The sequence below is a fragment of the Apostichopus japonicus genome, chromosome 10 (genome assembly GCF_037975245.1).
Source record: "Apostichopus japonicus isolate 1M-3 chromosome 10, ASM3797524v1, whole genome shotgun sequence".
Taxonomy (NCBI): domain Eukaryota; kingdom Metazoa; phylum Echinodermata; class Holothuroidea; order Aspidochirotida; family Stichopodidae; genus Apostichopus; species Apostichopus japonicus.
Genome location: NC_092570.1, coordinates 15,090,896 through 15,106,969, shown reverse-complemented (window position 1 = coordinate 15,106,969; position 16,074 = coordinate 15,090,896). Strand labels below are relative to the sequence as shown.

Genomic DNA, 16,074 nt, shown 5'->3' with positions numbered 1-16,074 from the left:
CCAACCTATGCGTTTCAACCCGGATGGCTGGAATGATTATCTTAGTCTCCTACCCCACCCCCCCCCCCCCTGCAACCTCCCTGCATTCAAATACGTTGGGAATCGGTTTCAAAGATCCCACTGGTCAACCCCAACTAAAATCTTCGATTCGTCGCTGGTACTTGTTCTATCAAATTTAATGTCTTGACTCAAGGTAATTTCACAATTTTTAATGATGATAAAATTTTATACACGCTATATATATATTTCTATATAGATAAAGTAATCGATACATAACACAAAAAGGAATGTTATATTATGAAGTGGATAGCTATATAACTGTCCATTCACATAGTTCTCGAAACACTCGTTCACATCTCAAGCCCGTATTTTTTGTATTTATTAACAGCTCGTTTATACATTAAGTTACTTTCTTATCCAAAGTTAAAGCATTTTCATGACTTCTATATAAGCTCAGATCTCGGTTTTAAACTTCGTTTTTGTGACCGGATTTAATATTCAACGAGATTTTGATTAATACGACAGACGTTATAATATCATTGACTTTAATATCACAATAACTTGCATGTGAAGTGAGTTAGAACTTACATGAAACAGGGCTTATATATAAATAAATAAAAAATATTTCATAAACGTACTATAATTATAAAAATAAAAGTAAACTTACCTTAAGGGTTCCAATCGAGATAAGAATCCATAACAAAACGTTGATTGTTTGTTTTTGCATCTATTTTCAACAGTACAAGAATGTTTTCAAAATACTCACAAAAGATCCTTGTATATAGATATCGCTTTAATTAGTTTGTATCCCCAAAATAGCTCCATACTTTACTCAACCGAAAGTGAAATAAAATATCCTCTAAACATTGCTCGTTCTGCAATAATAGCAACACATCACTTATTTTCAACTCGATTTATTCTCTTCAGTTCACCTTCATCACACTGCACTTAGTCACAACTGCACGCTGGTGCATATTTCCAACTTCCTTCTGCTATCGCTGGTTGTGTATATAGAATTAATAAACAACACAGCGCTCACTAAAATAGACCGTACAGAAGTTAAACAACAGATTTCGAATTACAAAGATCATTCTTCCGCTGAGAGAAAATTCACAGCAGGTATATATGATAGCAGGCTCTCTTCAAACAAAAAGTTAACTAGTATAAGTCGCTGCTTGAAAGTTAAAACGATGTTGCTGTATTGTTCACGACTTACACACATTTCGATTGTTATATGAACTGACTGTGTTTACACTCTTGTGCAATATTTTAACTTTGGCTGCACCCGTGTCTGTGTATATAATAAACTATTGTGACGAACTGACGCGACTCGTTGCCTACAAAGTCAACGGTAAGCTACAATGTAGAATGACGCAACGGATATACCATCACGGGCGTGCTAATTATTCTGACTTTCATAGGCAGGTAAAACAGCAATGCAATCTCGTCGCAGCCCGGCCAACGTGCTGTTTTCTTTTATTTTATTTCCTTGCTTGCTTGCTTGCTTTGTTTTCTGTTAATCACAACTCCTCGCCAAGCAGTCCGCCGTTGAAGATTGATTCAAGTACAAGCTGTAGGAATAATAAGACATACCAAAGTCATTATTAGAAACAGGAAAACAGTATCAGTTCCTTCCATCTAGCGACCTTGGGCAACAAGCTGCGTATGGAATGTCCGAGCAACTGAGGGACGAAACGCCGATGTAACCTATATAGGTCTATTTACCGGCTTGGTGTTTAGAACTCGATAGCATACATTTGAAACTGGTAACCTATGTTCTCTATAAGTGGATACATATAGACCTACATACAAACAAATATACATACATACATACTGAAGGTCTAATGTGAAAAACACACTACTTTTCCAATCCGGTTGGCAAAGTAACTGTGTTATTCTGTTTTCCTCGCCTGTCACTGCTATAAAGGCAGCTACTTAAAATAACAAACAATGCTATTCAACGTGTAAGCATTGAATAGAAGTCACTTCAAAAGATCTTTGAGGATGAAAGAAAAAACAGTGCCTGTAAAGACCTAAAATAGAATTTTTATTGTTCAAGGGTGTCGGTCCTTTGTTTAGCCTTCAGGCACAGCTCGGTGACCCTCGAATATGAAGGGTATATGCTATTGTTATGGCAGACAATGGTGGAATACCTCGATCGGGTAACAAGTTATAGTGTATCACAAAATATTACAAAATGAAACCAGTGTGTCATGGAGTCTGGTAGTTAAGCCGATTGACATTATCCAGTGTTAACTCGTAGTTTTATACACGAATGTAACACAACACACAGCCAACATCGCAGTAATTAGGGTAAGATGGCAGCTAATCATGCGATCACAACTAATATTGTAACAGTAACTAAAGTAGAACTTTTGCACTATGTACGGACGTTGAAGAACGGTATATTGGAGTATGCTGTAATAAATGGTGGCGCCATAACTGAATACAACAAGGCAGATGACTGTTACAGCAGCTAAATGATGTGGCTTTAAAGTACCTGATTTCACCCTCATCATCATGGCAACCCCCGGGCTCCAGAGGCGGATATTTTGGCCTGGGGAGAAGATAGTTTGTCCCATTTTTTGAGATTATTTAGTAAAAATATTATTCATAGTGCTTGGTTGCAAAATAATGTGCTATATTTTACAAGATTATGCTGAAGGATTTTATGATTAAGGGTGCTTACTAAGCAAATGTAATACAAAGATGTTTCATGTTACATCTTTTGAAGATGTAATTTATTATCAAAATTCCTCGACATTCTTACCACATTTATCGGCAATTTCCTTTTGCTTCCGAAGTTTTTGGACGACCCTATACAAACAGTTTTGGCGACCCAACGAAAAAGGGCAACGACCCCCACATTGAAAATCAGGTATCTAACTATCAGACAAAAATGTCAATAATGTTTGAATATGTATAAGAATGTCATTCATTTGGAACTTTTATTTAATTCTTTTCAAATTCTCTAGTTACACCCCTTCCCCCCCCCCCAACCCCTTCCTACTCTTATGAGTGACCCATGATGCCCAAATGTAGGGTATAACTAGGAGAGACAAAAAAAAATAACAAAAATATAGATCTGCATGCATGTTACTGTACTTTTGCTTAAGAATATACCAAGGGGAAAAAATCAATTTTACTTACATGAAACAAAAAATAAATATGAAATTTTGAAGGATTATATTTCAGAGGATGCTTTCGGGGAAATTGATCGTCAAAAATACAGTTGCATAACATATGATACCTTGGTGTTTCCGTAATCTCTTGGTGAAAAAAAAACGAAAGAAATCAATAATCGACTATGATTTTGTTTTCAAAGTGTTGTATAAATTTTCTTGAAATTTTGCTTGTAATATGATACATTTCTGAAGGACGTCTTTGAATGTTAGGGAAGCGAGCGGTTCAAACATTAAACATCTGAAAACATTAAAGGGATGTTCATTCATACTTAGTAAAGATTCCTAAATCCTATTGGTCCATTCAGGTCAGCTGACCGTGGTTAATCCTGTGAGTAACGCACGGTAAAATTACGGGGCATCACTTTAATAAATCTTTGGTTATATGTAACCAAAAATGTTTTGTTTTATGATTTTTCCCCCACACAAATGGTAGTGTATGAATGAACGGGGTTAATCAACGGTCTATAGCGTGCGTTACTCACATGATTAATGCACTCCGGGTGTTAATGCTATCGCTGGATGCACTCGGGCTCCGCCCTCGTGCATCGCTTGCATTATCCCCCGATCGTGCATTAATCCTGTGAGTAACGCACGCTAGACCGTTGATTAACCCCTTATTCCCGTGGCAACATAATCTGACACATTGAAACTATAGAAATAAAAAAAAAATGTGTAGTCGACGTTCTATCTGAAAAACTTCCGTCTCGATATATTGTGGGTAACATTCACACAATATTAAGATGGTTGCTTGAAGGTATGGTATACGTTTGACTAAACAGATCTATGGTATAGTAGGCCATACTCTCAGAATATCACAGTAGAGATGAGGTGTGACGTCATCATGACATCACTTTACTTTACTATTAGAATGTTGCAATTTGACAGGTAATCTTCTTTCCGGAATGTAATACTTTTGACGCGATGTCTCGTGCTTGAGATTTTCGTAACATATTTTGTAGAATTCAAAACAAAGACATTTCCATGTGATGACGTCACTCACTCTGCGCTGTTGTCAGAAACCTTTATAAAATTTGACTCACACGTTCAATATTCATATCCATGCCAAAAAATATATATTCTTTCAAACTGTGGCTATCACCTTCTGTTTCAGAAAATTTGCAGCAGCTTTTTCTTGCAATAATATATATTTCCCCCGGAATATATATATATATATATATCTTTAAAGTTGTGCAGAATTCAATGAGGTCCTACAAGGATAGGTTATTTGCTTTCTCCACCTATGTGAAAGGAAAAATTGAACTTTTAAAGTCCGAACTTTCGGCAAATGTTAAAATATATTTGAGGGTAAATTTGTTGCCTCAAAATAGCTATATATAGCTGTACTTACTTACGAAACAGTTATATGTATAGTCGGCTTTAATTACCTCATATTTACAACCGGTAAAGCTTAAGTTTTCAACTCCATTTGACCTCTTGGTATACGTTCTTTGTTGGGAACAAAAGGTGACTAGGTTCAATTGGGGATGGAAAATGCAATCAAACGTGAATTAAGCTAATTTACTGGCTGACATAAACAATTCGCGTTTTTACTTTTCAATGTTTACAAAATAGTTTAAACATAGACACCATTAGACACCAGTTTATCAAGTCAATGTTATAGTGTATTGTGATCAGCATATGTTTCCTTTGTTGAGACTGAGTACAGGAAATGAAATAAAAGGATATTGTAATGGATTTATTAGATCTTTGTTGTCGCATACTGTAGAGCTAATTTAGAAAACAAAGCCATGTGTTCATATAGACTCATTATGAGGTATAGTGATCGATAAACCGTTACCTTGAACCGAAAAGTCCAATCTTTATTCAGTGGCGGAGCGTTCATACAGTCAGGGGGCGGATGCCCCCCCCCCCCGACGGGCTCAAATGGACTACTGGCTCCCTTATTAGCACTTTTTACTTATTCGCGATTATTGACTTTTTTTTATTGCGCTCTCAAATACCTATTGATATTTGTCACATTTTGTTGGTGTAATTTTCTGAAAAAAATGACGATGACACCTACTTATTCTTCGTTTATCTGCAAATTACAGACATTCTCGCCCCCCCCCCCCCCTGACCAATACCCCTAGCTCCGCCACTGTCTTTATTATTTGTATATATGTCCAGTTGTTCAAATCAGTGTTGGTATTGGTGATTATAAATAGAAAGCATATTATACGGTAGGTTATACGAAAAATGCTGTCCATAATCGATCGGTCTTACTGATTTAAATGGATTTTCTTGGGTGACCAAACAATGTGAAAGTTATATTGTATATAGAGGAAAATATTCTACACTGCTGGTGGACAAGGAAGAAAAACCCATCGCAATTTTTTGGGCCCCTAACTAGATATATGGTTGATTGAAAGTAACCGATTTTTGAGTGGTTGAATTAACCTTCCACTATAACCCAGGATGTATGATCACAGTAGTGAGTTCTCTGGACTTAGAATTTCATAATTTGTAGAAATATTCTTAACCCTCTTTGGTTAATGATTGACAAATTATAAAGAAAACCTAAGACATTATAGATGAAATGTCCTGATAGCATCATTCATTCTGCTCCACATAAATATCACTAACTTCAAAATTTCGCGATGCAAAAAATTGCTACGAAGATGTGGTTTTTGCCACAAAGATTTACGAACGTTTTCTGCAATTTTGCCAAACAATCAACTCCAGTCACCAGAAGAATCATTTCAAGCATTTCTAACCCATGCAGGCGAGTCAAGAGTCAGGATCTGAATTTATTTAGACTTAATATCTCAATTAATTATGTAATTAGATTAACGCAATTGAAAAGAGAACAAACGCACAACGAATCTGCACAAAAAAAGAATATAATTCTCTTTGCCGTCACATTCGGTTACATTAGGAGCAGTGGTTCATAAACTGTTTGCAATAGCTAAAAAAATAAAAACACCCTCTCCTCCCTGGTCATTCCCCCCCCCCCCCTTACCTCACGTATATATCTATGTGAAACGGTCATTTAGAACACGGTTGGAAAACATTTCATTTCATTTTACCCATGTTTTAGTGTATTAGCTGTTAGTTAGGCAGTACGGCGCAATCGAGCAAACATAGTACGTCATAGTATGTTGCAATAGTGCCTTCTTTCTGTCGCAGACGTCAGTTGATTACCCCCCCCCCCAACCACCACCACACGCCACCCAACCCCCACCCCACCTCCACCCCAAACCCTATACCCCAAACACTTATATGTAGTATAAGTTGTTGACCCCGAATGAAACAAAACTTCCCTGTCACCAAACTCTCCTGTTCACTGACACTTTCTAAAATTGTTATCATTTTTGAATATCAAGCATTATCAAGAGACATGAAATCAATTATTAAATACTTCAATATAAATATAAAGAATTATTCCTTATCGCCAAGGGGCTTATATCTTTACAACTGTACATGCCAAAATATTACATGATATTTTGATTTTGTTTTTTTTCCACGGAAGCCCTGTAGACAAGATTGTATACGATAAACATCAGCTAACAGCTAATATACGTCATCTATTGAACATGGAGAGAAGGTCAAACAATAAAGTGAAATTTATTATTAGGAAAGATTATATGAAGAGACTAGGCTTCTTAACAGTTAACTTTATATTAAAATAGTATAGTTAGTATAGTCAATGATTAGATGTTATACGAAACATAATAAGAATGTTATGTCTTTGTAAAAATTGATACTGAAACATGTATATCATCGTGATAGCCATCGGAAACGAGTCACGACGAAACTGAAAATTTACCAAAACAGAAAAATAACATATATATATATATATATATATATATATATTACAGGCTCACTGCAAGTTTGTAAAGTAAACGTTTTTTTTATATTTTAATTTTTTATTACATATTAGTTTCCGAGCCCAATGCCAGCCAATGTTTGGTTTAAGCTCTGCAAAAACCAAACATTGGCTGTTTTACTTCCAATCACCTACCTAATTCAATTATTGTATCTCACTCGAGATCCAGCCTTTCTCTAAATGCAGCATAGTTGTTTAACAGTTTTTCCGTTATTCCTATATATATATATATATATATATATATATATATATATATATATATATATATATATATATATATATATATATATATATATATATATATATATATATATATATATATATATATATATATATATATATATATATATATATATATATATATATATATATAATATATATATTGTAGGCTCACTGCAAGTTTGTAAAGTAAACGTTTTTTATATTTTAATTGTTTATTACATATTAGTTTCCGAGCCCAATGCCAGCAGATCTTTCCCCGAATATTAAACCAAAAATTGCTCAAACTCTCCGTACATATTGCATTCTTTCCTACAGTTCATATAGAGTGACTTGAAATTATCTGCAGAGACTGCAGAGAGTTAAATTCAGACAAACTTAATTTCTCAATGAGGGAAAAGAAAACGCCTTGAGGGTGGAAGTAAACTGCTTATTGAAGGCTTCACAATGACTCGTATAACATAATTTCTAGCGTATAGGCCTGTTTGGAGGGAATTGCAGATAACAGTAGAATTCACTTAACTGTCTTAACTGTAGTCCGAATACAACATCATGGGTAAAGTGCGGGTACAATACGAATTTCCTTGGTATGTTTTCGAGTCCTAGTAAACGCGAGTACAAATGTACTTAATCTTGCAATTAATCTATATACTGTATATTGCAACAAAACAAATGCTCCAAGTGCCAGTCCGAGTTCACCAGCATTACGTTGATAATGTGGCGATATGAACCGGCTATGATTGTGTGATTAGGATTTTTAATCTATTACAAGTACAACAGTCAATTTGATTCCACTTAAAAGTCAAGTATACGGGTCTCAACTATAGGTTGCTATGGTAAGCTCCTCCCCTCCCGCCCGCCTCTCGTGTAAATCGATCGGGTATTATGGGAGCATACAACCCGGTTTACACGAGATCTCCCATAATACCCGGTTTACCCGAGAGGCTGAATAATGCAGCCGTACTCGGACTTGGCTCGAACTGGGACCCATAGTGGACTCGAACTTGGCTTGGACTCGATGCCTTCCGGACTCGGACTTTGCTGGGACTGGGGTTAGGTTAAGTCGACTCCGTTGATATGAAATCAATGAGGACGAAAACGATAACAATGGAGTATGCTAGAATCCGAGTACAAACACGAAACAATATAAGTACAAGTCGTGTTCAAGTCTTGCGTGAGCAGAAACAAGTTACGTTTAAATTACAAAAAAAAAGTCGACATCTTCGATAAGAAATTTTACTCTTTTTTTTTGGGGGGGGGGGGGGTTCAGCTTAAACCCTCGATAAATCAGCAGGAGAGATTAAGAGAGAGAGAAAATAGTGATACTTATTTTACGTCATTTGACTTTCTGTGTTAATTGTGTCTTAACAATATGCATATAATTTTATTAAAAATTGCCATCTCATTAAGAAAAGTGAAAACCCCTTAGGGTAGATAAGATATTATATGACAATAATTACGTTATACGACGTTTTTATGGTATGAAATGATGAACTGAAGCAAATCGAGAAACCTACGAAGAAGTTTAAATAATATCCAAAAATATATAGTTATGTTGTATAATTGGAACGTTACCATATGAAACGGAAGTTTTCATTCATAGCTACTCCATTTTCTTATCCTATGCAGGAATCAATTAAAGTAGTCTTTAGAAGAAGAAAAACCCAAAAGGATGGGATGGATGCCTTCTGGTGCGAAATAATTTGACTAAGAACTGCTATGCGAGATATATAGACACATACAAGTCCATGCGTCGTACTTAAACCTATATGTCTGCGTGCAGTTGCACATCATTCACGTAAATAAAAGACCTATGTGAGATTTAGTGTTCTAACTATGAGTAATCGGGAATTGTGGATTATGGCTCTGGTGGCGTCATCCGTTCGATGAACTAATCCACGGATTATACAATTACAACTTTGACTCCCCATCTATAAAGCTTCAATTTGTGAGTTTGTCAGAATATGATGCCGGTTTAGAAAATGTGCGTCGCTTGATCCAAGACGCCGAAACTCCCTCCCCCCCCCCGCCGAACGCCGGCCTTGCACCCCCCCCCCCCCATTCCCCGCACCCAATATTAGGGTGCGGGGAATTATATTCCCAATATAATGGGGAATTTCCTCTTGGTCGCGAAAAGTGCTAGTTTCATCCGAGAGTCACCAAACGCGCCGCTAGTTTCAAGGTTCCAGCGCAGTCGGTTGGAGATCTGAGTCGGTAGCAATTTGAGACCCAGCACACTCTTGACATTGCGGTTAATACCAAAATGCAAATTGCTGTATTAATCCTCAAATATGCAGAGGAAAAAAATAATCCTAAACTTTGGCAAGTTTGTAAAGGAAACAATGAAATCCATCAAAAGATTAAAAAAAAGGTCAAACCAGGAATCCAAAATTTGGAATCCCGCAGAATCAAGAGATGGGGACCTTTTTAGCAAAGTAAACAGGGAAGAGTGGGAGACCCCCATCGCCCCGCCCTCCCCCCCCCCCCCGGTGCTCTTCAAAACTTCATAACACCATTCAAATCCTAAGAAGGGAGCCCTCAATTATGGAGTTAAGAACCTCGGCACAGATATATTTATATAGGGTTCTTCCTGTGCCCTACATTCCTCAGACGGTCCTATAGATTAGCACTAAATATCGATATTGACACCCTGCCTTATTGCAGACATAGTCAGAGTCGAGGCCCCTTTCCGCCCCATAGGGCTTTTTTTCTGAGAGAGAGATAGCGTTAAAAATAAAAGAAAGAAAAAAAATCAACTTCTCTCGCAAAGGAACGCATATATCGATCTTGTCACTCAAAATAGTCTGAAAAAGATCATGGCGTTTTGGTTTTGTTGATCATTTAACGCTAAGCCGTAAACAAACTCATTCTTAAAATTGACCCCAGGCTTATTTATTCCTGGAACGACCAACTCTTACATATTCTCATGAGAGAAAAAAAAAAAAAGTTACACACCAAAACTTTAGACAAGATAGTAAGACACAAAACTTATTGTGATATCATTTCTATTTTTGTTAGAATGTCAATAGGAGCCGTTTAAGAGAAATTTGGTGAGTTAAATTAAAATTAAGAAAAATCTTTTGTTTTTTCTTTTATACTTCCAAGTTCATCAGTTTATATTTCATCAGTTTATATTTCATCCAAGTTTATATTTATTTTTATATTTTATTACTATTTTTCTTTACTAGGCTCATTTCAAATTGATATGCATGCGGGATGGAGGTAAATTAATCATCATTTCATTTTCGAAGAAACTGCAAACTATTTTATGCGAATCGAAAACAAATTATAAACCTTTTCAGATTCAAGATTAATATTTTAGTTAATGTTGAAACAATGCACCGATGATATTTCCAAAAAATCAAAACTCGCTGCAATGAAATTTATTAATATTTTTGTGTAAATGAAAGAAGAAGATGATAAAAAAGACATCAGCCATCTTCCTTCAGCCCTGTTCCTACCAGTTAATTTGACAGTTGTTATTTACGTGCTATCGAAATACCAAAATTATATAAACAAACACATTATATATGCGTATGTTTTGCACCGAATAATAAAATATGAAAAAAGTAGGTTGAATTTTTTTAACTACTTTGGGCCATAACTTTGAAGACAATATTTTGTGAAATATAAACCAAACAATTCGGGTGTTTGTGTAACAGAGAATTCCTTTTATAAATAGAAGAGACATCCTTTTTATTACAAATTTCATTCGTCCATACTTCAAATGAAGATGGCCGTCGACCTATACCTTACACCATTAATCACGTTGAATGAAAATAACTTGCTTTTAACTGTATCAGATTGCAAAATCTATGCGACCGATATAGCAATAATTAATAACCTGTTAGAATTATGAGTTTCCCCGAGATATTGGACATGGTGATTTATGTCTGTTTGGGTACTTTATGGGAACAAAACAAAATTGACAATTTCACTCCATCTGAAAATTAGATGAAATCCAATATAGTTTCGCATTTCTATCAATCATAATGTAAATCAAATAAGCAGAAAGCGTATGATCACTGTGCAATAAACTCAAAAGCAGCTGCTTTCTATTTTAAACGTATACACGTCCCCACCCCTCCCTCCTCACCCCCGCCCCCCCCCCCCCACAGATGACTCGTCTTTATCTCCCTAAACAGAAGTACAAATTTAATATTGTAAGTTCTTCAATTTCATCAGAGATGTGTAAATATACGCTGAAAAATGCGTTACATCTTACCATTTTGTTAAACCAAGTATCAACATTTGGTCATAAATGGGTGGTAGGGGGTGGGGGATTAAGCCTGTCGGTTTAACAGCTTGGAACCATGCGCCGTTGGGTCTGAGGCACTGAAGACGCCACCATATCGTAGTCGCAGAAGATGCTAGTTTTATCCGGGGTACCAAATGCGCCGTTTGTTTCAAGCCCACAGCTCGTCGATGACATCACTGAGCACATAGCGATGTGCGGCCCAGTCCGACCTTGATTTAGCCTATACATTAACAACCCTATACTGGTAGATTTTCCAACGATATATATGAAATAAGCCTGACGAGAACGGAATACATTAAAATCATAAAACTGGTCACAGTAACGGTTTCCGAGATCAATTAGCGCGCCCGGGGAAATATGAGATAAAGACAATGTATTTTAAGTACCATGGTGTACTAAAAGAAATATAAAGCCTATTAGAGTATCTGTGTGTAGGCGAGGTGGGGACTGGGGGGGGGGGCTGACCACGGGGTCGGGCCCTGCTGTCGACGTCGCTGTATTTAAAACCAGGGAATTGTTAGTACCCTGGTAAATACAATTGGTGATTTGAGGCACGAGTCATTTCGATGGCGTGGAGTCGAATCCCATCTCTGACACCATAATGTAAAAGCAACCGTTGGAATGTACTGGAGAGATATATAATAAATACAATGGAAATTATCGAGTACAGTAAAGGCACCAACACGGTGTAATGATTTTTAGTACGAAAAATATGTTAATGGTGATTTGAGGCAGTCATATCGATGGCGTGGACTCGAATCCCACCGCTGACACCATAATGTAAACGCAACCGTTGGAAAGTACTGGATATATAATAATACAACAGAAATTATCGAGAAAAATAAGACACACCACAGTACAATGATTTCCTGAAATATGTTAATGATGTCATAAAAAGTGTATACGAGGTTTCTTAAAGAAAGATAAATGTTGAAAACCTGAAATGATATTGCTTGGATCTTCCCAATCTAACTTATTCCACAGTTATTACATTGCTTTAATGTCCTGCTAAATAATGTATTACTAATTTAATTTGAAATAAATCATGTGAAAAAAACTGGCAAAGAATGTATATTGAGTATATTGATCAATTTCTGAATTCAAATTTGGAAGTAGAGAATGACAAGTGCTTTGATAATGAATCGTTCCTCTTTATTTTAATGAAATAATTCGGGTAGCTGATATCTGTAATTTGTATTTAATTTATCAAAATCTGTGACACCATGTTTGACTTATACTCCCCCACACCAATCACTCCCCACCCCCTCCCATCCCCGCGTCACCAAGGAGGAAGGGAGAGAGTGGTAAAGGATGTAGAGTTGCAACCGGTTCAAAATGGCTTCAAAATAGAAGGCGTGTCCTAACTATCACGTGTTTTCTCTTCGAAAGAGCTTACTAACCAATGAAATTTGACGCATCGGGGTCGAAAAAGAGCTCTTCCTTTTCAAGAGATGGGGTCCACGAGGGGACTCATCCATCTTTTTGAGATGCAGAGCGATGCATCAAACTATGTCGCTTCTACCTCACCCTAGGGATGGCCACTTCTTTTGTTACTCGCATATCGTTCATGACTGTCAAATATATGTACATCTAGGCATTTCAATGTTTCTTCAAAGATTGAATGAATTTCAAATTTAGCGTCAAGCGGGGAAAAAAATCAATTGTTGATATGTCACGTGGGTGTTTAAAATTCCTTGCAAAAAAAATAGTGCATTTATTTTCCTCAAACTCTAGAAGGGTTAATAATCTCTCTCAGACAGTTACACTGAACTATGGCTACAAGATATACATATGCAAACTGTTGCCGAAGAAAATATAAGGAATATATAAGACGACTTTAGTTGTATCCAACTATGGAGAACTATCGAGTAAAAGTTTAACTTTCTCATAAGCTTGGTTCGGGGTTCTTTGAGAGTTCATATTTTCGGTGATGAGTATAGCACATGACTCGGTATACTAAGATATGATTATGGGTATAGGCTAACTTCGTGAAGAAGGGAAAAAATGTAATAAATGAAAAAAAAATCTTGATGACGACATGAAAAGTCATAAATACGGATACAGCTGGGTCAAACCTATCCAACACCCAGTCCTACTTTTAATAGTGGATATATCCTCAGATATCCTCAGCTTGTTATCCTTGCAAGAAAAAAAAAACATCCAGTCAACAATAGTGTGTCGTATAATGCCATCTGATCTAACCAGCCTACAAATGTAGTTCAAGGTTTGCATGGCATTACCTGCTTGAGCAGTTACCAAAGATTCGGTTTTTCGCCATACATCTGCTCTCGTCAAAAGATGGTGATATGCGGTGGTTTCGAGGGCCAGATTGCGCCCGGATACAGTCCCACCCCCTCCCCCACCAAACACACACACTCTATCGCTCCCTTTAAGTCTTTCAAGTACCGGTGTATTATGAAAATCAGAACACACTTTCCTTTATCCAGCATTTCCTGTATACGACGATGTAAAAGGACAGATTTCAAATAATGATAAGAATGACTCTGCGATGAGAAAATGCCGCATGTTGTTTTTCTCTGTTATATACAAATTTCCCTATAGTTCAGTGCACGTATAGTATGCCCTGTGTGAAGCAGTTACTATAGCTTTAGATTCGGCCATTTTGCCTTGTTTGATCTCGCCCAAAAATCTTTCTAAATATAATAAAACTGTTAGCAAACTGCTTATCCACTAGAGATAAGCCTGTGTAAGAGAATGTGTAAAAGTAAGTAATCCCCTTACATCTATCTCTTTGTGTTCACCATGCTCATTAACCTGTCTGTATTCTGTGTGTGTTTTTGTCCCTTCTGTTACTGTTACTTGTCATTTAGCCTTTGAAGAAGATCCTGCTAGGATCGAAACGTCAGGCTAAAAATCTTTCGACAGAAACAGTCTACATGAACTGGCCAATCGCAGCTAAGGACACTTATATAATTGAAAATCAAAAGCATTTTGAGAACAGATTATTCCATTCAGAAGAAAGAAAGAAAGAGAAAACGGAGAGAAAAAAGGCCGTATTGTTTTTCACTGACCTGTCCTATATTGGCGTAAACGGCCCTCGGTGAAATCGATAGCTGGTGATAAAGGGGTCAGAGACCGTTAACGGATGCAAGCACACGCCTGGACGACATACTAACTCGAAAATGAACAAAGACAAAAAAAGGACTAAACATACTAGATGTTGCCTTTCAGCGTATTAACGAGAACTTGATATAAATTTATCTCATACACAGGATGACAGTTTAGAGTAAAATGTAGGTTACTATTTGAATATACTTAAACAGTCCATCGGGGTATAAGATATAAGACCGTTGTCAGATAGAAAGAGATAACGAAGCCGGATCAAGATCTTGTAAGCATCGGTAAAGAATTGTGACTTTTGAGAGATATTGTACGAAACAGTGTTATAATCATGCATCGGATTGGGGAAAAACATGTCCATTAGCACAAATCTATCTGTCTATCTATCTATCTGTCTGTCTATCTATTTATCCATCTATCTATCTTTACAGCCCATTGAACGTCACGGAAAAGCATTATGCAAATGATTGATGATATCATAACGTAACCCTGAGGCAATAAGCATTTTATGAGATAAAGATCAAAGGGTTGGACTGCGACAGAAACTTAAGCACCGTTAAATTCCGATTCAGTTGAGTAAATCTCTAAAACCCCTTTTTCTTTATTATTTTTGTTTTCTCGGCCCATACATGAACTTTTGAGTATTGAAGATAATTTCAGTGTGTGAATTAGAAATTAGAATTTAGAAATTATGAATTAGAAAGTGATGGCACTGTGGTTGTAGTTGCGGTAACTTAAGGAAATACGTGGCTATAGAAGATTAAGGACAGTATCTTGGGAAAATTCAGCGAAATAATGGACTAAAAGGAGAAAAATAAAGTGTGTAAAATATGAAAAGGAATTTGCAATAAGTACGGTATTTCACACAATAAGCTGTGTGCTTAATGAAACGCAACCGAGTCTCTATGCTTTATTCCTTTTTTTTTATAATTTTTTTATTGTGATATATTGTGATAAATAAACATATTAGGGCAGCGGTTACAAAATGGCTTGGAACGAATTTAACAAGTTTCTTTGTCCCCATAAAGCCTAATTCATATATATAATTTATTCGCTACTAGGGCAGGATGATTTTTACCACAGAGAGATATGCATAATGAATTGTCTGTCTTAATATTTGGTAATGTCTCCCCTTTTGTTTTGTTTTAACCTTTGGGTATCGCTAAATAGTAATTTATGCAGGATAAAGGAACCAATGGGACAAGTAATACAGAAACAAAAAAAAACAACAGCACAGATATCAAATATGAATACACAGCAAGCCTTGTTCATGTTCTGTGGTTCTCTTGTGACGTACATGGTGTTTATCTAAAGAAAAATGTTTCGTTTTTTATTGGAAAGATAAACGGAAAAGCAAATGAAATATCTTAAAAATATATATTTATATATACATGTATATATATATATATATATGTAAATATATATATAGATATATATATATATATATTTATATAGATATATATATATATATATACTGTATATATATAGATATATATATATATAGA

The 16,074-nt window shown here is 36.1% G+C and overlaps 2 protein-coding genes across 5 annotated transcripts in view; one reads left to right on the top strand and one right to left on the bottom strand.

Annotated features, from left to right (window-relative positions):
* LOC139975035 (histamine H2 receptor-like) overlaps positions 1 to 2,400 on the bottom strand; it is a 48,744-nt gene extending 46,344 nt beyond the window's left edge. The window contains exons 1-2 of one of the 4 annotated variants that reach the window (XM_071982643.1): positions 2,154 to 2,400; positions 668 to 1,571 (exon numbers count right to left, since the gene is read on the bottom strand). The gene's annotated coding sequence lies outside the window, so the exon portion shown is untranslated. Of the gene's footprint in view, positions 1 to 667; positions 2,005 to 2,153 lie in introns of those variants that run through there. The other 3 variants (XM_071982641.1, XM_071982642.1, XM_071982640.1) reach the window with 3 other exon arrangements.
* Positions 1 to 16,074, top strand: part of LOC139975285 (methylcrotonoyl-CoA carboxylase subunit alpha, mitochondrial-like) — a 344,390-nt gene that overhangs the window by 111,517 nt on the left and 216,799 nt on the right. The window lies entirely within an intron of this gene.